This window comes from Hirundo rustica, chromosome W (assembly GCF_015227805.2).
Source record: "Hirundo rustica isolate bHirRus1 chromosome W, bHirRus1.pri.v3, whole genome shotgun sequence".
Lineage (NCBI taxonomy): Eukaryota > Metazoa > Chordata > Aves > Passeriformes > Hirundinidae > Hirundo > Hirundo rustica.
Window position 1 is genome coordinate 19970320 of NC_053487.1, and position 26341 is coordinate 19996660.

The window sequence follows — 26341 nt, forward strand, 5'->3', positions numbered from 1 at the left end:
TGAGAGCCACTCTTTTGAAATCTCTATTCTGTCTCTCTGAAATATATTTCCCTAAAACCCCTGAATAACTGAGCTAGCGAGAGCCGGGGGGTGGCTACAGGGAAGAATATTTTCACTGCTGGGGCTCCTCGGATATTGCCGACAGTGGATAGAATGTTATAGTGAAAAGGTAAAGTTTTTGTATAAAAAACTAACCACAGATAAGTTGAAATGGACCGAGCAAGACGAACGGGAGTTTAGATACTTAAAAGAGACCTTGATGGCAGCTCCTGTATTGAGTCTCCCTGATGTAAAAAGGCAATTCCAGTTGTTTGTAGATGTGAGCAACCACACAGCACATGGAGTATTAACACAAGATTGGGCAGGGGACAAGAAACCCGTAGGTTATGTTTCCAAGTTACTAGACCCAGCTAGTAGGGGATGGCCCACATGCCTACAGGCAATTGTGGCAGTAGCCCTGCTGGTGGAAGAAGCTAAGAAAATAACCTTTGGGGCTCTGTTAATAGTATATACCCCACACAGTGTGAGGACCATCCTACAGCAAAAAGCAGATAAATGGCTCACAGATGCTAGACTTCTAAAATACGAGGCCATACTCATCCACACGCCTGAATTAGAACTAAGGACAACCACAGCCAAAAACCCAGCCGAGTTCCTCTTCGGAGAAGCCTCGGAAGGGCTCACCCACAATTGCGCTGAAATAATAGAACTCCAAACCAAGATTAGGGCAGATTTAGAGGAAGAAGAGCTGGAGGAAGGGGAATAATGGTTCGTGGATGGATCAGCCCAAGTTTTCGAAGAAAAAAGGAAGTCAGGCTACGCTGTCATAGATGGAAAAACAGGAAAAGTAGTAGAATCTGGCCCTTTGAGCGCATCCTGGTCAGCACAAGCGTGTGAACTATATGCAGTCTTGCAGGCTCTAAAGGGGCTTAAAGGAAGGGTAGAGACCATTTACATGGATTCAAAATATGCCTTTGGAGTGGTTCACACATTTGGGAAAATTTGGGAAGAAAGGGGACTAATGAACACCCGAGGGAAAGGTCTAGTACATGAGGGTTTAATAAAACAAATTTTGGAAGCTATAAGGGAACCCGAGGCTATCTCAGTAGTATATGTAAAAGGGCATCAGATGGGGATGCAATTCAGAACGAGAGGAAACAGTCTAGCAGATCAGGAGGCAAAGAGGGCAGCACTCCTAACCCTAGATATTCCAGAAACCAGAGAAGGTGAAACCCAGGAATTCCCTCCTTGTCCCTCCAAAAAGGAGGTTGAGGAATACAAAAAGATAGGAGGGATATTAGAAGATGGGAAGTGGAAATTACCAGATGGTAGAGAATTAATACCAAAGGAATATGCTAGAAAAATCTTGAGAAGGCTGCACTTGCAGTCCCATTGGGGAGCACAAGCTCTGGCTGAACAATTTTTGAAGTTCTTTGGATGCAAGGGAATCTATGAAATAGCAAAACAGGAGGTCCAAGGATGTATGACATGTCAGAGGATAAACAGATCTAGGACCCGGCAGGTATCCCCACGGGGACGCCCTTTGGCATACTGCCCATTCGGAAGAATCCAGGTAGATTTTACTGAATTACCAAAAATTGGGAGGCATTGATATTTATTGGTAATGGTAGATCAGCTAACCCACTGGGTAGAAGCGTTCCCTAGTCCTCGGGCCACTGCCCAAGTGGTTGCTAAGAAACTACTGGAGGAAATAATACCAAGATACGGGATCGCAGACTACATTGATTCAGACCAGGGGACGCACTTCACCTCCAAAATCATAAAACATTTGGCAAATGCCCTAGGAATCCAGTGGGAATATCATACACCCTGGCACCCCCAGAGCTCGGGACAGGTAGAAAGAATGAATCAAACATCAAAAGCTCAATTATCAAAACCTATGCTTGAGACCAAAATGTCATGGATGAAGTGCCTCCCCCTTGCACTTTTAAACATCAGGACTCAACCCCACTCAGGAACAGGGTTATCTCCCTTCGAGATGCTTTATGGAATGCCATATGAACATGGAATGCCAGTGGGACATCCTCGGGTTGAGGATTGTCAGATACAATCTTATCTTGTATCAATTAATAACAATTTACAGGAGCTTCGAAAGCATGGGCTGATATCACAGAGTACACCCTTAGGATTTGCCATCCATAAAATCCAGCCGGGAGACAAGGTGTTAATCAGGACGTGGAGAGAAACGCCATTAACTCCTCATTGGGAAGGACCTTTCCTCGTCCTCCTGACCACAGACACTGCTGTCAGGACCGCGGAAAAAGGCTGGACACACGCTTCCCGGGTGAAAAAGGTCGAACAACGAGACAGCACTCCGGAGTGGAGAGTAACCTCGTTGCCAGGAGACCTGAAGTTGAGAATCCACAGACAGACTCAATGACCGACAGGCATATGATAAGTTGTCTTCAAGTCGGGTGTACCTGTTATCCTTTCATTCATTTTAAGTGTGGTTATTGTAACGAGATTTGGGTAGCACATTGTTTCAGAGGGTTCAGACCTTGGGGCCTGTGTAAAAACTGTTTAGAGGAGGAGAGGCAGCTAACAAGCTCTTTCCTAGCCCTTGCCACCGAGAGAGGTATACTGGAATTAGATTCTCCAGACTGGTTCCTAATATTCAGAGACGGGTTAAGGGGGAAACTAAATACTAAAAGTCGAGCCTTTAGCAATCGAGTGTAGGAGGGCGGTCAAAGTACCCTGTATAGCAGAACAAATAAAGTTGGCCAGGTGGGGCACTTATAAAAGACAGTATGCCAACAGGTCAGACTATGGAGGCCCGGAAGAATACCCTTGCTGCCGAGAAGATGGATTACCTCGCCGCTGGTGGCAACCTGGTGGGCGGAGGCAAAGGCAGAGGGGTACACCTATGGGTATTCCTAATGATCCTGAGCCTAGTTGCTTGCTGCATGAATGGCCTCCCCAGCCCTAAGGGACAAATGGGGCAGGAAAAACAGTGCCTGAAAGAGACTCAGAGAGAGCCTACCTTGAGCCAGAATGTAACTTTTCGGGTACATTTTAATTGCCCAGGGATTCAGCAAATGGGGCTTTGTAACCACAACGGGAGTTGGTTCAAAATATGTAGGTTAAAGGCAGGAACCATATACCATGACCCGGTGGCAATATCTAGGAAAAAGCGGGATATAAGCGGCAGGCCCATAATCCCTATATGTGATAAGTGTAATAAAACAGTGTAGGTTGGGGGCAAGAAAGTATCCACCTTTGTGGCATACTTCCAAGTGAACAAACTATGTTATGATCAGAGTAAATTAGGAATGTGTATGATGAACGGAAAAACCTATTGGGTAGGGAATAATGTGAAGCTTAATACAGTTTCTCTAAACAGCGGGCCCATCATATTAGATCTGCTAAATGAAAATGATGAAGGTGTTTGCTTGAAGCTAGAAGGAACTTTCTGCTTCTCCAAAAATGAGGAAGGGATGGACCCAGAAAACAAAATACAGAAAGTGGCTCAGGAATTGAAAAGACGGGAGTCAGAAGCGAAAAGAAAGAGGATGGAACAAGAGAGAATAAGGACACTGAGTGAACAATACGAACAATTAGAGAAACAGTATAGTGATTGGGGTTTGCCGGCCTCTAGTAAAAACCTTTTTATAGAGCTAATGCAGGAGATTGCCACCAAATTAGGATTGTCAAATTGTTGGATTTGCGGGGGACTAAAATCAGCAGAGAAATGGCCCCGGAAAGGTGAGAGTTTGGCTCCAGAACAGTTTCTAAAATGGGACAATCAAATGATAAAAACTATGTCACGGCCTGAAGGGTGGATCTTAGACCAAAGAATAATAGGGACAATATGCATCAGTAGAGAGGGAAATAGGTATACCGAGATAGTGGGATATACCCCTTGTGTATCCACCCTGGCTGTCAATTCTAATAACAAAACTATGATCTGGCAACCTGAACCACATGCAGGATATTGGAGTAAAAAGAAGGGAAAAGAATGTGATTGGATTAACGAAACTGAGTTATGCTGGAATAAACTTGCTGGAGCCAACCCCTACCAATCCTTGGGGAACCTAAAAGATTTTTGGGAAATGCCTGAAAGCACAGAAATTAAATGGAAAGCCCCAAGTGGAATTTATTGGATATGTGGGAAAAAGGCCTATAGCGAGCTACCCTGCAGATGGAAGGGGTCTTGCACTTTAGGGATGATCAGACCTTCCTTTTTCACGCTACCCAGATCAGAAAGCAACCTACGAGGTGCCCCACTATATGAAACTCTAAACAGACAGAAAAGGGAATTAAAAAGAGAACTCCCAAATGCAGGAGGAAACCAAAAATGGGGAAGCGAGGAATGGCCTGCTGAACGAATAATAGAATACTATGGCCCTGCAACTTGGGCCCAGGATGGGAGTTGGGGTTACAGAACCCCAGTCTATTTACTAAATAGATTAATCAGATTGCAAGCCGTGGTAGAAATAGTCTCAAATCACACTTCGGACGCATTAGAGTTACTGGCCCAGCAGCACTCACAAATGAGAGCTTTCGTTAATCAGAATAGGATTGCCCTGGACTATTTGCTAGCAGAAGAAGGAGGGGTGTGTGGGAAGTTCAATGAATCAGAATGTTGCATAGAAATAAATGATTATGGAGAAACTATCAGAGGCCTAGCAGCTGAAATTAAGAAGGTAGCGCATGTCCCAGTCCAAAAGTGGAATTCGATCCTCCAAGCCTCCTGGTGGGACCAATTGTTTGGGACTGGGGCCTGGTAGAAGAAAGTGGGGTTCTTCATTTTATGTTCAGTGGCAGGAGTCATCTTTCTACCATGCCTAATACCGTGTCTCATTCGACTCATACACATGATAGTACAAGGTATGCAAATTGCAGCATTACCCACAGATCCACAATTAGTCACAGGGGGCCTTGGCAAGACCAGTAAAATATCAAAAATCATGAAATTGAATGAGGAAAGAAGCAGGGCAGCAGAAGTTTTGGCCAAATTCGAAGCCCGAGTAAAAGAAGAAGAAGAGGAGTATAAGAAATATTGTGATTCATCAGAAAAAGCGTGGGATGACTATAAAGATGATTTTTAAGAAATATGTGATGGGTTTCTTTGTTCAGTAGGTTTATGTTAAGAGGTTTTTTTGTCAAAAAGAAAAAAAAAGCAATAACAGGAACACAAATTAAATGTGTTTATATAGAAGGGGAGGGATTGTGATATGTAATATAAAGTTAATTCGCGTTCGGTCTGAATTAAACTTTGTAAAATATAAAATGTACTTCGGATTTGAAAAGCAGAATGTGAGGGGGACATGGAGGATTGAGAAATGTGGTGGTGTGAGAATTGTTTTTATTAAGTTATTAAGTTATTTTTGTAAGATTTTAAAGTTATTTTTATAATGGTTTAGTTCACTGTATACTCCTGTGTTCTGCATTGGTTTTCCCTTTTGCATCGGTTGTTTTGTCTATTGTAAAACCAGACGTTTTCTGTCATTCATCCCTTCCCTGCACCTGTCGCTGTCAATCCCCCCCCCCCGTCTCCTCGTGGTCGTCCTGTCACTCAGAGACCCTTCCCTGGCTTCTAGAAAACTCCGGGAAGGGTGCCGAGTGATAGGCTGGGGCCCAGGAGACCCCCTCCCCTCATTTTGTGGTTGGTCCCCAGTTCCATGGTTCACACCCCCTGTTAACCCCCCGATCCCTGTGACTGGCTGACCGGTTGTCGCCACCCCCGTTTCCACCCACCCTTAAAACCTGCCGCATGCCTGGCCTCAGGGTCTCTCCTGGGCCGTGGGTCAGAGAGTGCTGAGCCCCATGCTGCCTCTCCCCCTGAATAAAATCCTGTTTAACTGAGCCCAGAGGAGTCCGCCTTTTGATTGGCTGCCGTGGGTTGCATTTGTCATCTGCTGACCGTCTCTGTGAGGGGAACCAAGACCCCACAGGGAGGAGGTGGCTCGCCTGGCTTGCCACCCCGACCTCATACGTTGCTGCGGTGCACGAGACTGAGCTAGCCCGTGGCCGTGCTCATCAGCGCGAGGAACAGCACCGCGACAGTGGTTTGGCGTCCATCGTGGGGCACCCCCCGGTCACGAGGCGGACCCCGCGGCACGGACTTGGGCTGCAAGAGCCTGAAGAAAAGTCCCTGGACGCCCCGCTACCGTTGGTCGAGCGGCTTCGTAAGATCAAGCTCCCAAGGGACGAAGAGGACAGCCTGGAAGCGCCCAGCAGGTCCTCTTCAGGCAGCTGATCTTGAGACCCCAGGCTTCATCGCATCCCAGGAGGGGGTAAGCCTTCTTCGTGAGGGGGCTTACTTTCGGAGGGTGCTCCCGGTGTGTAAGACCCTAATTTCGGGAGGGATCCTCCAGGAGTGGGGGGGATCTCAGGCTGCGCAGCTCGGGGGGTGCTGGTTAGCCTCATCCCCCTGCGGGTTACTCTCCTCGGGGTGCTCTTTTGTTCTTTTTCGTTTTGTAAACTTTAAGTTTCGGGCAGTTGTCTTTTGGGTGGAAGTGTCCACAGGGGTTTTAGACACTGCGATTTTATTTTTTGGTGCGGACCCCTCAGGTTTGGGTTTCAGGTTTTGCCCGGTTTTAGGGGAGTGACCTCCGCGTTCGTTTTCTGTTAAGTTTGCTTTTGTCTGGGTGTCATTGGGTGGGCAGCAGGCAAGGGGGATTTGTTCGGGTTGAGGTGTCCCCGAGCCCCTGATTTTGGTTTTTCGGTTTCGGAGAGATGGGAGCAAAACTCTCCGCTGCCCAAAAAGGTGTGTATCATAGTTTTAAGTCGGTTGTGGAGCTCGCCCAGTTAAAGGTTTCGAGGGGCGAGCTCAAGGGGTTTGTGAGGTGGCTTTTCCTGCTCTTCCCTCATGTGTCCCCGGAGCAAGTGTACAGCCCCAAGTTTTGGACGGTTGTACAAAACAAAATCCATGATCTGGTGCTCCAAGGGGACAAGCAAGCCACAAAATTCTTTAATCTGGCTGTGCAGCTCTCAGCAGCTGCTTCAACTACCACCAAGGGAGTGCAGAAAAAGCCCAGTTTTAGGCAAACCTCCCCCTGTTCTTCCTGTCCCTGTTCCCCTTCCCCTTGTCCCCAGAAGGGAATCTTGAAGGGAGCAGCAGGCAGTCAGCCTGCTGGCTCAGGCTCCCTTAAGATTCCCTGATCCCCCCGCTTAGGCAGTCCTGGCCGGACTGCTCGGGGAGTTTCGGGCGGCCCTGGCCAGGCAGCCCGAGACTTCCATCCTCCCCCATTTTACCCGGTTCAGAAACCCAAAGTTAGATTCAGTTTTACCAAGAACTTGTCACAAAATGGCGTCCCTACCCCATATCCCCAAGATGGAGGAGACCGCATGGCACAGTTCTCCCCATCCCCCTATCCTCCTTCCTTCAATCCCTTTCTTCCTGCCCTTGATGAGCCCAACCCCTTCCTCTCCTCAGCCCCTCCTATCCCCCAAAAGACTCCACCCATGCTTCCTCCCTCTTCCAAGACCACTCCCACAGCTCCTCCCAGCTACTCCTCCCATGGGAATGCCCACATGACATCATCAGTTTCCCAAACCACGCCCCCTGCCGGAAGACCTGCCTCCTGGGCTTCCGGTTCCCACGCTTTCCCTGCTGGTTCCCACGCTCCCCCTTCCAGTTCCCACAGTCTGGGCCCGGAGGGGGCGGGGCCAGGGCCTGAGCCTGCAGGGATGCATCAGCCTTCCCCTGTTCCTTCGGTATCCCCAGTCGTTTATAAGGGCTCCCGAGGAGGGCAGCGGGTCCGAGCGATCCATCACCCGTTCCCCCAGTCCACGATCCGGGATCTGTGCAAGGCCCATCGAGATTATGGGCGGGACAGCCCCTATTTCAGGGGTTTGCTCCGTTCAGATCTCGATGCCGCTGTTGTTATTCCTGCGGACCTGAGGCAGCTGTTCTCCTGCCTGCTTGACTCAACAGAGTTCAAACTGTGGGTAGCGGCATGGAGGCAGCAACTCAGGGAGGCCTTGCCCAGTCTCCTCCGAGACCCGGAGACTGCGGTGGATGACAACGGGAACCCCCTCACTTTAGAACACCTTATGGGTGAGGGGAGATGGGCTGACCCATCGGACCAAACCTCAGATATCCCCATCAAAGCCCTCCAGATTGCCAGGGAGCATGCGGTCTCCGCGTTTTTTGGGATGGTGCCAGATGGCCCGGTCATACCTTATTACAAGATCATGCAGGGGACCAAGGAAAGTTTCACCAAGTTTGTCGAGCGGCTCACCCGAGCAATCGAGGTGCAAGTGACGGATGTGGCGGTTAGGGATGGGATCTTGAGGGAGATGGTGTTTACAAATGCAAATAGCATGTGCCGGAGTGCAATTTTAAGTCTCCCTCTGGACCCCCCTCCAACCCTTCCTGACATGCTCAGGGTGTGCCAGCTGAAGGTCCCCTACCTGCAAGGAAACGACCGGGAAGGGAAATCAATAACACCAAGAGTTTCAGCAGTGTCTGGCACCCAGGGACTGACACGCAGACCGTATGTGCCCCAGAAGAACCGGTGTCTAATCTGCCGGGAGCCCGGGCACTGGGCGAACACCTGCCCACTGCGGGATGCCGTTGAAGCCTTGAAAAAGAAAAGGGGGGAAGGCGGGGGGAGTGGGAACAGGGGAGGGTCGGGAGATAGCTCCCGACAGTTAAACTAAGGGGGGAGCGCAGGTCTGCCTGGCACGAAGATAGAAATAGGGCGGACCGAGCAGCGGGGGAGGGGGAAGAAACATCTAGCGCCAATGATACGCTGCCTTTCACTGAGACAGACAATAATACCGGACGTGACACACCGAACTTGACATACAATACTGACCATGACCTTTCAAAGCCAATTCTAGTAACATCATCTAGACATGAACCTTATCGGCTGCGGCTCACCGAAGCGCTCCATCTGAGGACGGCGGATTGGACCTTCCTTTCCATAAACACCAAAGAACAAGGAGCCTGGCCAGTCCAAGGAAAGGAGCTTGTCAACATCGGGGACTGTAAGTACACCCCGCAAGAGGTCGAGATTCTTCCAGGGGTTCTCGTCAACGACCCCGGAAATCTCATCCTCTGGCTGCGCTGCACCCATCCACCCACATTTATTCCTAAGGGACAGGTGATCGCACAAATCATCCCTACCCGGGGACCGAACAACACCCCAGTGACTTGCCCTGTGCAAGCCATCACTGAAGAAAGGCCCCGGGTGGACTGTGAGTTCAGGGTGGGTGGGGAAACCTTAAACATCAGAGGCCTTTTGGACACAGGGGCGTATGTGACGGTCGTGCCAGCGAAAGATTGGCCGTCACACTGGGCTCTGCAGGACGTGGCTGGACACGTTCAAGGTGTCGGAGGGTTGCAATTGGCGAGACAATCCAGGAGCATAGTGCAAATTAAGGGGCCAAAAGGACAATTGGCTAACATCCGTCCTTTTGTTTTAGATTACAAGGAGGCTCTGCTTGGCAGAGATCTCATGTCACAATGGGGGGTCAAAATTGACATACCCGACCCCTCAATGGAAATTTCCACAGCGTCCATTGACGAGCGTCCCACCAAGAAACTTAATTGGCTGACGAACGAACCAGTTCGGGTGGAGCAATGGCCGCTTTCTAAACAAAAATTAAAAGCGCTCAAGGAGCTCGTGAAGGAGCAATTGGCCAAGGGCCACATTGTAGAAACCGACAGCCCTTGGAATTCCCCAGTTTTTGTGATTCAAAAGCTGGGGAAGGACAAGTGGCGGCTCCTTCAGGACCTCCGCCAAATTAATAATGTTATCGAAGACATGGGGTCTCTCCAACCTGGGATGCCTTCCCCGACTATGCTCCCCCAAAATTGGCAATTGGCTGTTATAGATATAAAAGATTGCTTCTTTCAAATTCCTCTGCACCCGGACGATGCCCCACGTTTTGCTTTCTCGGTGCCCACCATCAACCGGGAAGCCCCGAGGAGACGCTATCACTGGCGAGTTCTCCCGCAAGGGATGAAGAACTCACCTGTTATCTGCCAGTGGTATGTGGCCTCCTTGCTGTCCCCTGTCCGCGCAGCCGCGGGACAGGCCATCATCTACCACTACATGGATGATGTCCTGGTGTGCGCCCCGAATGATGACATGCTTTCCCATGTGCTTGGTCTGACAGTCGATGCACTGGTTGCTGCAGGGTTTGAGCTACAGGAAGAGAAGGTTCAGCGGATGCCACCCTGGAAATACCTCGGGCTCAAGATCGGGAAGCGGACCACTGTGCTGCAAAAATTGGCGATTAAAACAAAAGTAAGTTCCCTCACAGATGTCCATCAACTGTGTGGGGCTTTGAATTGGGTAAGGCCCTGGCTGGGTCTGACCACTAACGACTTAGCCCCCCTTTTCAATTTATTGGAAGGGGCAGAGGAGCTGAGTTCTCCTAGGGTCCTTACCCCTGAGGCGGAGAAGGCACTGGAAAAGGTCCAGGATGCAATGTCAAAGAGGCAAGCTCACCGATTCGACCCGGAGCTTCCTTTCAAATTTATCATCATGGGAAAGTTGCCGCACCTCCATGGGATGATCTTCCAATGGAGGAACATCCCAAAGAAGGACCGAGAAGGGAATGATCCACTCTCAATCATAGAGTGGGTCTTCCTGAGTCATCAACGGTCCAAGAGGATGACCCGGCCACAGGAGTTGGTGGCAGAGCTGATCCGGAAAGCGAGATTCCGGATCAGAGAATTGGCCGGCTGTGACTTCGAATGTATTCACATCCCAATTGGTTTAAGATCGGGCCAAATTTCTAAAGCTATGTTGGAACACTTGCTTCAGGAAAACGAAGCACTCCAATTCGCCCTGGATTCCTTCACTGGGCAAATTTCTATTCATCGGCCTGCCCACAAAATTTTCAATTCGGAAGTTAAATTTGTTTTATCTCTGAAAGAGGTTCGCAGTAGGAGGCCCCTCAAGGCTCTAACCGTTTTTACAGACGTGTCCGGAAGGTCCCACAAGTCAGTTCTGACTTGGAAGGACCCTCAAACTCAGCAGTGGGAGGCTGATATTGCCGAGGTGGAAGGATCACCTCAAGTCGCTGAGTTGGCCGCTGTCGTTAGGGCATTTGAGCGGTTTCCCGAACCCTTTAATCTGGTCACAGACTCCGCCTATGTGGCGGGGGTGGTATCCAGAGCAGATCAGGCGATTTTACAGGAGGTGTCCAACATAGCACTTTATGACTTGCTCTCAAAATTAGTTAGATTGGTCTCCCACTGAGAGCAACCCTATTTTGTGATGCATACGAGATCACACACCGATTTACCAGGGTTCATCACAGAGGGGAACAGGAAGGCTGATGCCCTTGCTGCCCCCGCTGAGATGGCCCCCCTGCCAAACATCTTTATGCAGGCGAAACTCAGCCACCAGCTCTTCCACCAAAACGCGCCTGGCCTTGTTCGCCGTTTCCACCTTACGCGGGAACAGGCCAGAGCGATCGTGGCCGCGTGTCCATCGTGCTCCCAGCAGGCTGTTCCAACTCTACATGCAGGGGTTAATCCCCGAGGGCTGCGGAGCTGTGAGGTGTGGCAAACAGATGTCACACATTTCCCACAATTCGGACGACAAAAATACATACATGTGTCAGTGGATACCTTTTCTGGAGCCGTGTTCGCCTCTGCCCACACAGGGGAGAAGGCCGGGGATGCCATAAAACACCTCATCCACGCCTTCTCCTTCATGGGCATTCCGAGAGAACTGAAAACCGATAACGGCCCGGCGTATAAATCCAGGGAGCTTCGTAGCTTCCTGCAGCAATGGGGGGTGGAGAACAAGACCGGCATCCCCTACTCCCCCACAGGCCAAGCCATGGTTGAGAGGACCCATGGGACCATCAAGCGTGTGCTGCATCAACAACAGAGGGTCCTCAGGACAGAGTCACCATCGGTCAGGCTGGACAGAGCTTTGTTTACAATCAACTTCCTGAATTGTTCTTACGAAGGTCTCAATCCGCCCATTGTCCGACACTTCGGCGCGAGCTCACTGTTTGGGGTCAAAGAACGACCACAGGTCATGGTCAGAGATCCTGGGTCTAGAGGGACAGAAGGGCCACACGATCTGGTCACGTGGGGACGTGGGTACGCCTGCGTGTCCACCCCCACGGGACCAAAATGGATTCCAGCAAAGTGGGTGAGGCCCTATGTTCCCAAAAACCCAGGGTCTGGCAAAATCAACAGTCAGCAAGTCACCATGGCAGCGTGGAGGCGGAAAAGGAAAACATCAAACGAGGAGAGCTGAACATCAGCTCCGGGCGGAGCCATCCCTTTCCCTGCTGTTGTCAAATTTAAGTAACGTATTTGTTTAGTGTCTTTCAGTTTTTCATAACAGCAACCCGAGCCGGATTCCCCGCTCCGAGGAGGTTACACCTAGCCCTCGGAGCCTTGGCGACGCTCAGCCTGAGTCTCCCAGTCGTCGGATGGCTGATCCACCAACCGAACAACTACACCGCCATCCGACAAGTGACCAACATCAAAAGGGAGACCAAGGACTGGCTGGGCGGACTGTCTTCTAATTGGGGAATCTCCGGTTGGGCTTCATCTATGATAAAACTGGGTTGCTGTGTCTGTTTGTTTTATTACTTGTTATCCTTGCTTTCAGACTTTTAAAAAGGATGTTGTATAAGTTAGTTTCCACCCCACACTCCCCCACCATAAACCATCTCGTCGCCTCACTGGAAGACCGCAGAGAGGAAGAGGAGCTGGATCAGGAGGAGGTGCTGGAGGGGGCCCCCGACGACGAGGAGGGAAGAAATACGGATGAAGAAGAGCATAGACTGGGGTACCCAACGCAGCATCACTGACCTCCCTCCTCCGTTCCAGTCCCACTCCTCTTGAAAAAACAAAAAAGGGGGAGATGTGGTGGTGTGAGAATTGTTTTTATTAAGTTATTAAGTTATTTTTGTAAGATTTTAAAGTTATTTTTATAATGGTTTAGTTCACTGTATACCCCTGTGTTCTGCATTGGTTTTCCCTTTTGCATCGGTTGTTTTGTCTATTGTAAAACCAGTCGTTTTCTGTCATTCATCCCTTCCCTGCACCTGTCGCTGTCAATCCCCCCCCCCCCCGTCTCCTCGTGGTCGTCCTGTCACTCAGAGCCCTTCCCTGGCTTCTAGAAAACTCCGGGAAGGGTGCCGAGTGATAGGCTGGGGCCCGGGAGACCCCCTCCCATCATTTTGTGGTTGGTCCCCAGTTCCATGGTTCACACCCCCGGTTAACCCCCCGATCCCTGTGACTGGCTGACTGGTTGTCGCCACCCCTGTTTCCACCCACCCTTAAAACCTGCCGCATGCCTGGCCTCAGGGTCTCTTCTGGGCGGTGGGTCAGAGAGTGCTGAGCCTCGTGCTGCCTCTCCCCCTGAATAAAATCCTGTTTAACTGAGCCCAGAGGAGTCCGCCTTTTGATTGGCTGCCGTGGGTTGCATTTGTCATCTGCTGACCGTCTCTGTGAGGGGAACCAAGACCCCACAGGGAGGAGGTGGCTCGCCTGGCTTGCCACCCCGACCTCATACATTGCTGCGGTGCACGAGACTGAGCTAGCCCGTGGCCGCGCTCATCAGCGCGAGGAACAGCACCGCGACAGCGAAACGGGGGGGGGGGGGAGGGCGGTTTCTGCCAGGAAACCATCAGAACACTCATTTACTCAATGAATAGAAGAAGTGACCAGATAAGACGTGTCCCCCCCGGAGATGAACCTGCTAACAATGCAGCAATCAACACCAGATAGGTATCTTATCTGCTCCAGACAAGTTTTACATCTCTAAACACCACTCTGGAGAAAGCAATCAAGACATTGTTCCACCCCAGGAAATCTATTCAACTGACCGGAGACATGGACATGAATATCTGATGAAGCAAAGAGGGACACGAGAAGTAGGGTAGCTTCTCATCCTTAGCGAAAGACTGTATAAAAGCCAGAAGCTCGAGACACACTTTGTGAACAGGGTAGATTCGGAGCGATAGGGTCCGTTTCTGTGTTCACCCAGTGCCGAAACCCAGGGTTCGATGCTGTTCGTTTTAATTGTGGCTGTTAGAGACTGAGTTTAAGTCTTGAAATAAAACTCTATATTTTGATTCACGAAATTGGGCTTGATCATTTATTACAATAGTAAATAGTATTTTGCCTTTGAGTAGGAACATGAGGAAGGAGGGAAAATGATAAAACAACAATTGGCATGGGCAGTTTTACCTCAGAGTTACACTGAATCGCCAGTTCTGTTTAGGCAAGCATTGCAGAAAATATTAAGAGAATTTACTCCACCCTCAGGAGTTAAGTTGTTGCAATATGTTGATGACTTGCTTTTATCAGGGGAACAGGAAAAGGTAGTTGAGGAGGCTACTGTACAGCTGCTTAATTTTCTTGCTAAGAAAGGACTTAGAGTGTCTCAAAAAAAGGCGCAGTTAGTAGAAAAAAAGGTCAAATATTTGGATCATATTTTGATTGAAGGGTTGAGGTGTATTGATGTAGAAAGAATACAAGAGATTTTATAAGTACCATTACCCAAGACATAAAAGGAGTTAGGGCAGTTTTTAGAGTTAGTGGGATACTGTAGAGTATGGAATAAAGATTTTTCTGTTGTGGCCAGACCTTTATATGACCTTTTAACCCAAGACAGTCCTAATGTCGTGGCATTGTTAGGAAAATTAATCCACGAACACCAGAGGTTTATGTCCAAAAAGGAGACAGAGGAGTCCTTTTACTTTATTCGAATAAAGGGAGAGGCCATGGGGCATTTCCCCTGGGGTCTCTCAGTTTTTCGGAGGACACAGCCTCCTTTTTATCCTAATTTCCCAGCCGCATTTCCCTCTCTCTTTCCCCATTGGCTGAGGTACTTGAGAGGTACAGACTTCCCGAAATGCCTAAGATTCCCCTTTTAATATATAACCCCCCTTAATTTTTAATTTTTATGGGATTTATGGGGTTTTCCCCATTGTTGCTTTCACCTTTCAATATTCAATTTCATTTACAAACAAACCTACAGTTTGTTTGCAAAGGCAAGTATCTTCTTTTCCATTCATCAATCAGTAGAATCCTTTGCCATTGTTCCACTTATCTCTCAGTGCTAGTTTTATCTACCAGCAGACCCAGGGCTTGTTTGTAAAGACAAATCTTGTCATTCCTCTCAGTATGGACACCAGAAGGAGAGCAAAGCTTAAAAAAATTAAAGGACAAATTAGTTAATGCCCCAGTCTTAGCTCTTCCAGACACAAAAAAAGGAATTTGAACTATATGTGGATGTTAAACAGAGTCATTGTAAAGGAGTTTTAGTGCAAGAGCATGGGGGGACACAGAGGCCTGTTGCTTATTTTTCAAAACTCTTAGACCCAGTGGCCAGGGGTTGGCCCCATTGTCTGCAAAACTGCAGCTACAGCTCTGATGGTGGCTGAGGCTCGAAAGCTGGCAAGGGGAGGTTATCTGATTGTTAAAGTTTCACACCAGATTAAAGCTTTGTTAACTGAGGGAGCCGCTAAATGGATAACCAGCGCTCGGTTATTACAGTATGAATCTTGCTTAATAGAACACAAGGATTTAGAATTTAAAAGTGGGGGAGGGTTTAACCCAGCCTCCTGTTTGAATGGCCCTGAAGAAGAGGGGGAGGGAGAAACCCATGACTGCATTCAGGTATTAGATCTCCAGACCCTGGCTAAAAAGGATTTATGAGATACTCCGTGGCCTGAGGGAGAAAATGTGTTTATTGATGGGTCTTCAAAGGTGGTAGAAAGGAGATGATTTACAGGATACTCTATCCTGAATAGAAAGCAACTAAAGGAAGGGGGGAGGTTACCATCCACCTGGTCAGCTCAGACAGCAGAGCTGTATGCACTTGTGAGAGCCTGTGAATTATACTGGGACAAGACAGTGAATGTTTCTACTGACTCTAAATATGCATATGGGGTGATACATGCATTTGAGAAACTATGGGAATGTGAAAAACCCCAATCACCTGCTTTAAAATTTTGAAAGTTTAATAGTAAATAAGATGGTTATAAAAATAGAATTAGAGAAAAAAATTGAACAGTTAAGGGTTAGGACAATATGAGACAATAAAAACAAAGTTACAGACATCTGGGTGCCTCCCTGAGCAAAAAGCTCCGAAGAAGGACCCCCGTTAACAAAGGATTATCTCTTAAAAGCAATAGCTTGTTGAATATTCATACATTTCATACATGATGCATAAATTCCATTCAAACAAAGAATTGTCTCTGGTTAGTATTACTTTTTTTCCTTTAATCTCTATGGCGTCTTCAGGGCTGAGCAAGGCAGGAGAAGTTGGTCTCTTCTGATAAGGAAGTAGTACATTTTTTTTTTTCTCTGAAAGATTTACGTTTTCCTGTGGTTGGTATATAAAAACTACATTTTAACTACAAAACTACCTTTACCATACTATCAAAATATTAATACAACATTAACAATCAGTACAACATAATACATATAGTAAATATCTTGCGTAGAGCCATATAATATGCACTTTTCACAATCCTCCCTCTTTCTTTTTATAATTAATTTGGCTTGAGCAATATTCATTGTTTTCTAGCCTTCATTATTCGCTCATTTTTTTCACAAATCACTCTCGCTTCTTTGAAGGGCTCTTCTATATTATTTTGTTTCTTTAACACTATAATCTTTTGTGGTGTTGTAGGCAACTTTTGGTCAATGTTCACTAATTGCATGCTTTGTACTACACTGGTGATGAGAATTCACGTTTTTTGCTATTTCTTGGGTCTAATGCATGGTTGGTTCTTCTGGGACCATACAGAAGTTCTATTACTAACCTTATATCTTTTACAGGGTGTTTTTCCTACTTCATAGAGGAAGCTTTTCCCAGTGCACCAGAGACATTCTTCCCCTATCACTGTTGAGCTTAAAATCCACCCTTCTGGTCTGTTTTCTCCACTTGTACTTGCTTGGTTCTATTTTAGAAGCTCAGTTGGGCCTAAGCTGCTGCCTTTCTATGGCCATTCTTCTGATATTAAAGCCCCTCTACAGACTCAACAATTGGTTAAGTTCCTTACTTATTTTTTCCCCCAATTCTACAAACTGATTTTTACTCATCTTTGAGATATCTATTTCTTTTTCTAATTGCTGTTCAAGTTTTGTATACAAATTGTTGATTGAAATTGGCACAGGTTTAGGTGGTTGTACTGACTTAGCCTTTTTGCTTATCAATTGCTCTTTTACTATATCTTGTGCTTTGTGCTTAATAATGTAGGTAAAACAAATCCATCTCTCTTCTTTTGGGCATTGACTTCCTATCCTGCTACTACTTGTTCTTAAGTTCTCTGCAATTCAGTACTTTTTCCTTTTATGTATGCAATTGCCTAATTTGGATGGGTTATAACAGTGACTGTTGACATGAGTGTGAGAAATGAAAAAAGAACCTCGGTGTCTTTCCATGTACAGCTTTTGGTAACACCTATAGCATGGCTTTGTGGATATCCCAAAAGGGAGAAGACAAAAATTGAGTGACAGAAAAAGGAGCAACAGAGGTCCAGTATGGCTTATACTCCCACCTCCCATGCCTATGGGGTTGCAGCCCACAGCAGGTGTATTTGATCTTCTTGGTGGCGAATACAGAGGCCAATCTGGTCTTGCCCTCTATTTCCTTGTCACTTCCTCTTACCTAATTTCCAGACAAATCGTTTGAGCTGACTAGTTTGAAGGTAATTTTCCTTTTTCAATAGTTTGCATGTTTTTTCCATCAACTACTGCATACCCTGACATTCTTTTTCCTTGTAGACATCTGGAGGAACCATCCACATAGATTATTTCCCCTTCTGAAAGGGCTTGTTCTTCAAGATCCCCCCGAACTTTTGTTTGGTATTGGATAATTTCTAAACAATTATGTATTAGGTTATCTGCTGGTTCTCCATATACGAATTGAGCTGGATTTAAACTTCTGTTTACTTCTAATGTCAGATCATTACTATCTATCAAGATTGCTTCATATTTTAACATTCTAGAGTCTGTCAACCATTTTTCAGCTTTCTGATTTAACACATTTCGAACCGCATGAGGTGTGCACACAATTAGTTTACCTCCAAAAGTAAGTTTACGACTTTCTTCTACCAGGATTGCAGTAGCGGCTATAGCTTGAATACATACTGGCCAGCCGTGGCTCACTGGGTCTAACATCTTTGATAAATAAGCTACTGGTCTCTTTACTCCTCCCCACTCCTGGACTAGAACTCCATGAGCTACCCCCTTTTCTACATTCACATACAGATGAAAGGGTTTTTCTAGTGAAGGTAAGCTTAAAGCTGGTATTGAGGCCAGTTTTAACTTCAATTTTTCTAATTTATCATCATCTTCTTTGGTCCATTTTATATTATCTTCCTCTGTCAACTTTTCATACAAAAATTTTACTGCCTGTGTGTACCCCTCAATCCATAATCTAGAATATCCCAATAATCCGAGTAGTTTTCTGATTTCCCTCTTTGAAGAGGGAGGTGGAAGGGATAAAATTCCTGCAATTCTCTCTGGACTGAGCCTTCGACTACCCTTACTTATCAAGTGTCCAAGATATTTTACCTCTGGTTCTACAAATTGCAGTTTCCCTTTTGATACCCTTAATCCTTTTTCTCCCAGAAAATTTAAAAGTTTTATTGCAGCTTCTCTAACTTCAATTTCATCTTCCCCAGATAGTAAAAGATCATCCACATATTGGATAATCTGTATTCCAGGAGGAGTGGAGAAGGCTTGCAGTATTTTTTCTAAAGCTTGCCCAAATAAGTTTGGAGACTCTGTGAACCCCTGCGGTTATTTCGTCCATCTTAATTGCTGCTTTCTTCCAGTTTTTGGATCCTCCCATTCAAAGGCAAAGATATCTCGGCTCTCCTTGGCTAGTGGACAGGCCCAAAGAGCATCTTTAAGATCTACTACACTAAACCACTGATGCTGGGGTGGAACTTTACTTAGAAGTGTATAGGGATTGGGTACCACTGGGTAACGAGACCGAGTTCTTTTGTTAACCTCCCTTAAATCTTGTACTAGTCTATAACTCCCATCAGGCTTCTTTACTGGGAGAATAGGGGTATTATGGGGAGACATGCAAGGTTCTAATGTCCCATCCTTTATTAGTCCTTCTATTACTGGCTTCAAACCTTCCCGTCCTTCTAAAGATATGGGGTATTGACGTACACGTATGGGACAATCTTTTCTCTCTATTGTAACACTTATAGGGTCAATATTTAATCCTCCCCTATTTCCTTCCCCAGCCCAAACTTCCTTGTTATTTTGTTCTTCATCTGTAGTGGTGTGAGAGTTGTTTTATTAAGTTATTTTGTAAGATTTTTGAGTTATTTTTGTAATGGTTTAGTCCACTGTACCCCCTTGTGTTTTGTAATAGTTTTCCCCCTTATAAGTTGGTTGTTTAACCAGACGTTTTCTGTCAGTCACTGCTTCCCTGCACCTGTCACTGTCAATTTCCCCCCCTCTCCTCGTGGTCGCCCTGTCTGTCACTTCGAGACCCTTCCCTGGATTCTGGAAAGATCCAGGAGAGGTGTCGAGTGGTAGGCTGGTGCCCGGGGAATCCCCTCCTACCCTCCTGTGATTTGTTAATGGTTCAGAAGTTGACACCCCTGTTACCACCCCCGTGTTCCCTGGTTGGCTGACCCGTTGTCAGCCCTCCCCCAGTTATAAGTAGCTGTCAAGCTTTGATCTCTGCTCTCTCTGGGCAGCAGTGGTCTGAGGCGGAGCTCCTTGCTGGACTCCCCTTAAAAAACTACCTTCTCCCCTGCCTAAAGAGAGATGACTCTTTTTCCATCGCCGCAGTTGCAACTCCATCAGGTCCACTTGCTGGTGTGGGGAACCAAGAACCTACCGGGAGGAGGTTACTCGCCCTGCCTGTAACCCCAACCGATACTCGTAGTAGCAGTGCAGAACTGAGCTAGCCTGCACGCCTGGAGGCGTGTGAGGACACTGCTATATTCATCCTCTTGGCCTAATTTTAAAGCTTTAGCTGTCATTTTCCCATCTTCTGGTATAACCCCTATTCCTAATTTCACTTGTAAGTCTCTTCCCAGTAAGTTGCTACCTGCCTTTGGGACTAATAAGGCATCTCCCATCCAAATTGTAGTTTCCCCTTCAATTACTACATCTTTAATGACTGGAACTGTAAAAGTTTCTTCTTTTGCCTGTTACTTTTGCAGTATCTTTACTCACACTATAACCTTTTGGTACATTTAGCAGGCAGGTTCTTTCTGCCCCTGTATCTACCACAAATTCTAATTCTTCTCCTTGAGGACCCGCTTTTAGAGTTATCACAGGCTCTAGATGGTATTTGTCCCCTAAAAAATAGAGCCTTTGACTTCCCTATTCCTCTTCTGTGCTCATCTCTTTGAAGATTTTCAGATCTATTACCTCCTTAGGACAATTTCTCCTATAATGTCCCTCAACCCCACAGTAATAGCAGACATTTCTGGAATGCTGCTGAGACTTGGTTTGTATTGGGGTTCTATTCTTTTCCTTTCCCCTGTCTCTACTAATTTTATATCTAGAAGTAGTGCCTGTATGTTTTTGATTTTTTTGGAAATTGTTTTCTTGCATGGTGACTGCCATAAGTTTTGCTTTCAGTTTAGCTTTCTCTTCATCTCTTCGGACATAAACTTTCTGAGCCTCCTTTAATAAGTCATCTGATGATTTATTATGCCAATCCTCAGTTTTTTTCTAATTTTTTTTCTAATATCTGGCCAGGCATTAGTAACAAACTTAATCCTTAACAAAGCTTTTCCCACATCAGTTTCAGGGTCTATTCTGGAATATTGTTTCATATTTCTCCTAAGTCTGTCTAACCATTCAGTTGGAGATTCTTCTTTTTCTTGTTGTGCCTCAAAAGCTTTTTTAGCGTTTTGCCCTCGGGGTGCTGCCTCTTTTATTCCCTTGATTATTAAATTACGATATTCATTCATGTGTTTCCTCCCCTCCTCATTATTTTGACCCCACTCAGGAGGCGCACTTGGCATTTTGTCTTCTCCGGGGGGCCCCTGTGGGTTCTCTTTTTCCCAAACTCTTATTCCAGCTGCTCTGATTAATTGCCTTTCTTCCTGAGAAAATATTATTTTCATTATAGACTGCATCTCTTCCCAAGTATAAATATTCGGACCTAAAAATTGGTCTAATTGTTCAGCTGTGCCTATGGGATCTTCTAAAATTCTTTTGATTTCTTTTTTAAAATTTCTGACCTCAGAAGAAGTCAAAGGGGCATTTACAAACTCTGTTCCACCCCCTCCCACTGGGACTTCTCTTAGTGGAAATAGACTAATTTCTTTATTCCATTTTTGGTTTTTATCCTCTGTCGTCTTTTTCCCGTGTTTTGAGAAAGAATCCAGAGAGGGCTGTCTTTTAAGTGAACTGCTAGTGTTTCGATAAGGCATTTCTAGGGAGAAGTCGTTTCTCTGAGCAGTAGCTGTGTTTACCGAGGGAACGGAGCTCAGGGCAGGAAGGGCGGTGAGGGGAGGGCAAAGCGCTTAGGCTTGGTCCTCCAAGGGCGGAGCGTAGGCGGGGTTTGCTGCCGTGACCGGCAGAGGAGGGGGCAGTTCTGGGGGATACCAGAGGGGAGTGCAGACAGCCTGCACGCGGCTAATGGTGGCTGAGTCAGCGGCTCCCGGCAGAGACAAAGCAGCAGCGGCAGCGCCCAGCGCAGCCGGCACGGGCAGGGCAGCCGGGGATCAGGCAGTGGGGGAAGCGATTGGAGATAGGACGGCTGGGACCGACAGGACCCCCGGCACAGTCGGGGCGGTGGTCTTAGACCATGCATCAGGAGGGACCCCTGGCACGGCTGTTAGGACGGCCGCGGACCAGGCAGCCGGGGCAGACAAATTCACCGGCGGGGCCGGGGCTGGGGTGTATGCGGGGACTGGCGCAGCTGCCGTGGGCTGCGAGCCGGCGCTTGGGACAGGAACCGAGGCAGGCGGGGCTGAAGCGGGACCCGGGACAAGGGGCTCGGCCGCGAACGGCGGGAGCGCAAGCGGGAACGGAGGGGGAAAAGCCTGCAAAGGATCCCTCTTTTTCCTTCTTCTTGTTCCCCTCCCTTTTCTTTCCCCTTTTTCTTTTCTCATTTTTTCTCGGGGGTTTCTGATACGTGAAAGATTTTTATTCTCCTAAAATCTCCTGTCCAACATGCGGCATATTCTCTTTCTTCGGGATTAAACGGTTCCTTTGAATTTACAAATACATTTAGAGCCTGGCAAATCCAATTCTCAAAAGAGCCATATCTGGGTAAATAAACGTGGTCAGATCTTATTTCCTTCTCTGCCCATTCTATCATGCAAAATTGTATCATCTTTACTTTTTCCTTTCTTCTGGTACAAGGGTTTTTATCCCAGTTAGCTAACATAATGCCGAGAGGGCTATCTTGAGGTATTTCTGTTGGCAATTTTTTACACTCTTTTTTCTTCCTTGTATCCAACTTACTGTTTTTCTGTCCCATTTTTCAAGATCTTATCTATTTGTCCCCCACCTCTGTTTTTCACTTTCTCTTACAACCTAAAGACCACTTACTTCTATCTATGCACACACAAAAAAAAAATCCCCTCTTTCTCACACAACTATTCAATACAATACACCTCCCTCCAAGGAGATATAGTGAATTTTAAAATTAACAATCAACATTACACGTGCCTTCATCCATCTACTCTTACTTAATTTCTCCTTCACTTTTACACATTCTTTCACACCCTTAGGACATGAAGCCGATCCCTGTCGCCAGAGAATCGCGGATCTGTGTGGCCCCCCTCGCCTTGGATTTGGTCTCTGGGTTTCAGTATAGCTGGGCCTCTGAGGAGGGCCGAGAATCTGGTCGCCTCTGGTGCCGGTCCACCTATGAGGCTGATTTGCATGTCACTTACACTTTCACCACGGCCCCCCCCTCCACACACCCAGAGGGAAAAGGGCTGAATTGCAGGTCACACACACGTTCTGCCATAGCCCCCACCCGCCCGGGGGAACAATGGCCTGTTTGCGGGTCACTTACACCTCTTGCCACAGTCCCACCCGCCCAGGAAACTGAGGCAGATTTTGTGTGTGACTCACTCTCACACAACAAAACAACAATAAGGTACCTTTTACTTTCAAATCACCTATTACAATTTTAGGTGTTACTGGCCAGTCCCGGTGCTCTTGGATATCCCCTCAGTCTAGCTGTGTTGTCCAACCCCAGATGCTCTTGGGCATAACCTCAATCCGGCAGAACCCTGGGTGTTCTTGGGATATTTAAACCCTCAACCCAGCAGGTTTTAGTCCTGGATGATCTTGGGCAATTACCCCTCAATCCAGCAGACTTTTTACTTCCTAGGGGTCCCACCCCTTCTCTAAAACTCAGTCCCAGTTTCCCTGGGGGGGGATTCTCTCACTCTTCTTATCACTTGCTTTGTCTCTTTACTGGCCGTCTTTCTCGCAAAAGAACGGAAACGCAGCATAGGAGACTCTGCACTCGCTTAGCAGGTCTGGGATAACCAGCTGCCTCTCATTCACACACATTCATCCCCCCCCTTATCTGCCCCGTCCAAACCAGTACTTACCTGTCCTTTGTCCTTGGGTCTTTGTCTTTGTGTACACTTTAGTCTTAGGGGCTAATTACCACGGTTTTAGGGAATCTTTTCCCTTTTCTTTGTTTTATTGCCTCCTCTTGTCCATTGATCATAACCTGCATCTGTTGGTCACAGCAGGGGAACACAGAGCGAGGCTGCCAACTGGGCAGGGCGCGCCGTCCTCACCCTGATTCCACTGGGGCACCGGCAGTGAGGTGTTTTAACCATCCTCTGCTACCATAATTGTGAAAAACGCCAATCACTTCTTTTAAAATTTTGAAAGTTTAATAGTAAATAAGATGGTTATAAAAATAGAATTAGAGTAAAAAAATTGAACAATTAAGGTTAGGACAATATGAGACAATAAAAACAAAGTTACAGACATCTGGGTGCCTCCCTGAGCAAAAAAGCTCCGGAGAAGGACCCCTGTTAACAAAGGATTATCTCTTAAAAGCAATAGCCTGTTGAATATTCATACATTTCATACATGATGCATAAATTCTATTCAAACAAAGAATTGTCTCTGGTTAGTATTACTTTTTTTCCTTTAATCTCTATGGCATCTTCAGGGCTGAGCAAGGCAGGAGAAGTTGGTCTCTTCTGATAAGGAAGTAGTACATTTTTTTTTTCTCTGAAAGATTTACGTTTTCCTGTGGTTGGTATATAAAAACTTCATTTTAACTACAAAACTACCTTTACCATACTATCAAAATATTAATACAACATTAACAATCAATACAACATAATACATATAGTAAATATCTTGCATAGAGCCATATAATATGCACTTTTCACAGGAAGAAAGAGGTTTATTAACCTGCAGGGGAAAGAAGTTAGTTCATGAGAACTTAATCTCCTGCCTATTAGAGGTGGTGAACTTACCAAAAAAGGTAGCAATAATACACATTAAAGGGCACCAAACAGGGTACTCAGAGGAGGCAATAGGAAACCAACTGGCTGATGAAGAAACTTGAAAAGCTGCACTGTTGCCAGAAATATCTAAAATCCTCCCCTTGCTCCCAGTAACTGCATCACTGCCAGAGAAACTGTCTTTTTCACCAGAAGAGCTTGCGATAATTAAAAAGAGTGGGGCAGAAGAAAAACGAGGTAATTGGTTTACAAAGGATGGTAAACAGTGGATACCAAAAGCTCTAGCCTTACAGTTATTAAAACAACTCCATGAAGGGAGCCATCAGGGCTCTCAAGGACTAGCAGAAGCTTTCTTCAAAATGTATGCTGCTGTGGGTCTTTTTACCCTGGCAAAGCGAGCTATTGAAGGTTGTTTGATTTGCGCTAAAACCAATAACAGAGTTACAAAGAAACTTGCCAGGGGAGGGAGGCCTTGGGCTATACGTCCCTTCCAGAGATGCCAGGTGGATTTTACTGAAATGCCACAAGTGGCAAGGTTTAAATACCTTCTGGTAATAGTATGTCAGTTAACAGGCATTTCCTGCCATTTCAGCAACTACAGGATCAGTTATTAAAGTATTCTTGGAACAAATAATTCCAAGATATGGGATTGTAGAAGCAATAGACTCAGATAGGGGATCTCATTTTACAAGAAAAATTCTTCAAGGAGTTATGACTGCTCTAGGGATAAGATGGAATCTCCACACCCCCTGGCATCCCCAGAGTTCCGGCAGGGTAGAGAAGATGAATAGAAAAATAAAGAAACACCTTTTGAAGCTAGTAATAGAAACTAAGATGCCATGGGTACAGCTCATGCCACTAGCTTTAGCAAAGATAAGAGCTAGACCCAGGGGAGATATTCAGTTATCTCCCTTTGAACTGATGTTTGGAATTCCTTACCCTTACAATTCCCAGCCTAGTGGGGGGGTAGAGATAAGTGATGTATATTTAAAACAATATGTGGCCAGGATACTGTCTCTTGTGAAATCTCTTCGACAGGAAGCTCAGCTGGAACAGACTCTACCTATGGACTTTGCTGTTCACAACATCCAACCAGGAGATTGGGTCCTAGTTAAAGAGTGGAAAGAAGCACCACTAGTGGCTAAGTGGCGTGGACCTTTCCAAGTGTTGCTGACCACAGAAACAGCTGTCATGACAGCAGAACATGGGTGGACCGACCACACTCGGGTCAAAGTCTCTGAGGCCCCGGAGATTTGGACATCTCAGCTGGAAGAGAAGTACGGGAAGTCATGACTGACACTCCGCAGGAGTGGACTGGAGCAGTAGCCAGTGCATCGACATCGGGGGAAGCCTCATGTGCCTACCCACAGACTGCCTACTGAAATGGTTTGTGTGGGCATCCCTCCTCTCAGATCTCCAGTCACTGGGGGCCAATCCTCGCTGTCATTGTTTTCTTTATGTTAAGCTGTTTCTGTGCCTTCACTCACCACAGGTGGTGTGGAGGACAATGTGAAAGTGAAAATTAAGTTAAGAGATTAGATGACACCATTAGAGTGTTTCTCTTAATAATCTTACCTTTATATTGCCAGTTAAGTTAGAGTCAAAAGTAGGAAAATAATTTTTTAACCATCGGAAAATGTCCTAGGGTGACTGTGTATCCCCCAATTGTCTATTGGGTGCAAAGGGGAGGGGAAGCGCCGTTTGCTTTTCCCCAGGAAAACTCTGCTCCTTGGAGTGACCTTGAAGCAGGGGAGTTGGAACACTGCAAGACTAAAGAAGCTCTGTTGTTTTCTTTCCCCAGCAGTTAGTTAGTTAGTTTAGTGCTAGCGTAGTTAGATGCTGTAGAATAACTGAAGCTTTTTTTTTTTTTTTTCCTTTTTTTTTTCTTCCTTTTTTTCTTTTTTTGCCCTCTCCTTGGAACTGTTCCAACTTCTCTGGACTAAGGACCTGGGGGAAGCACCGGGGGCCTCCACAGGGGACCCACCCC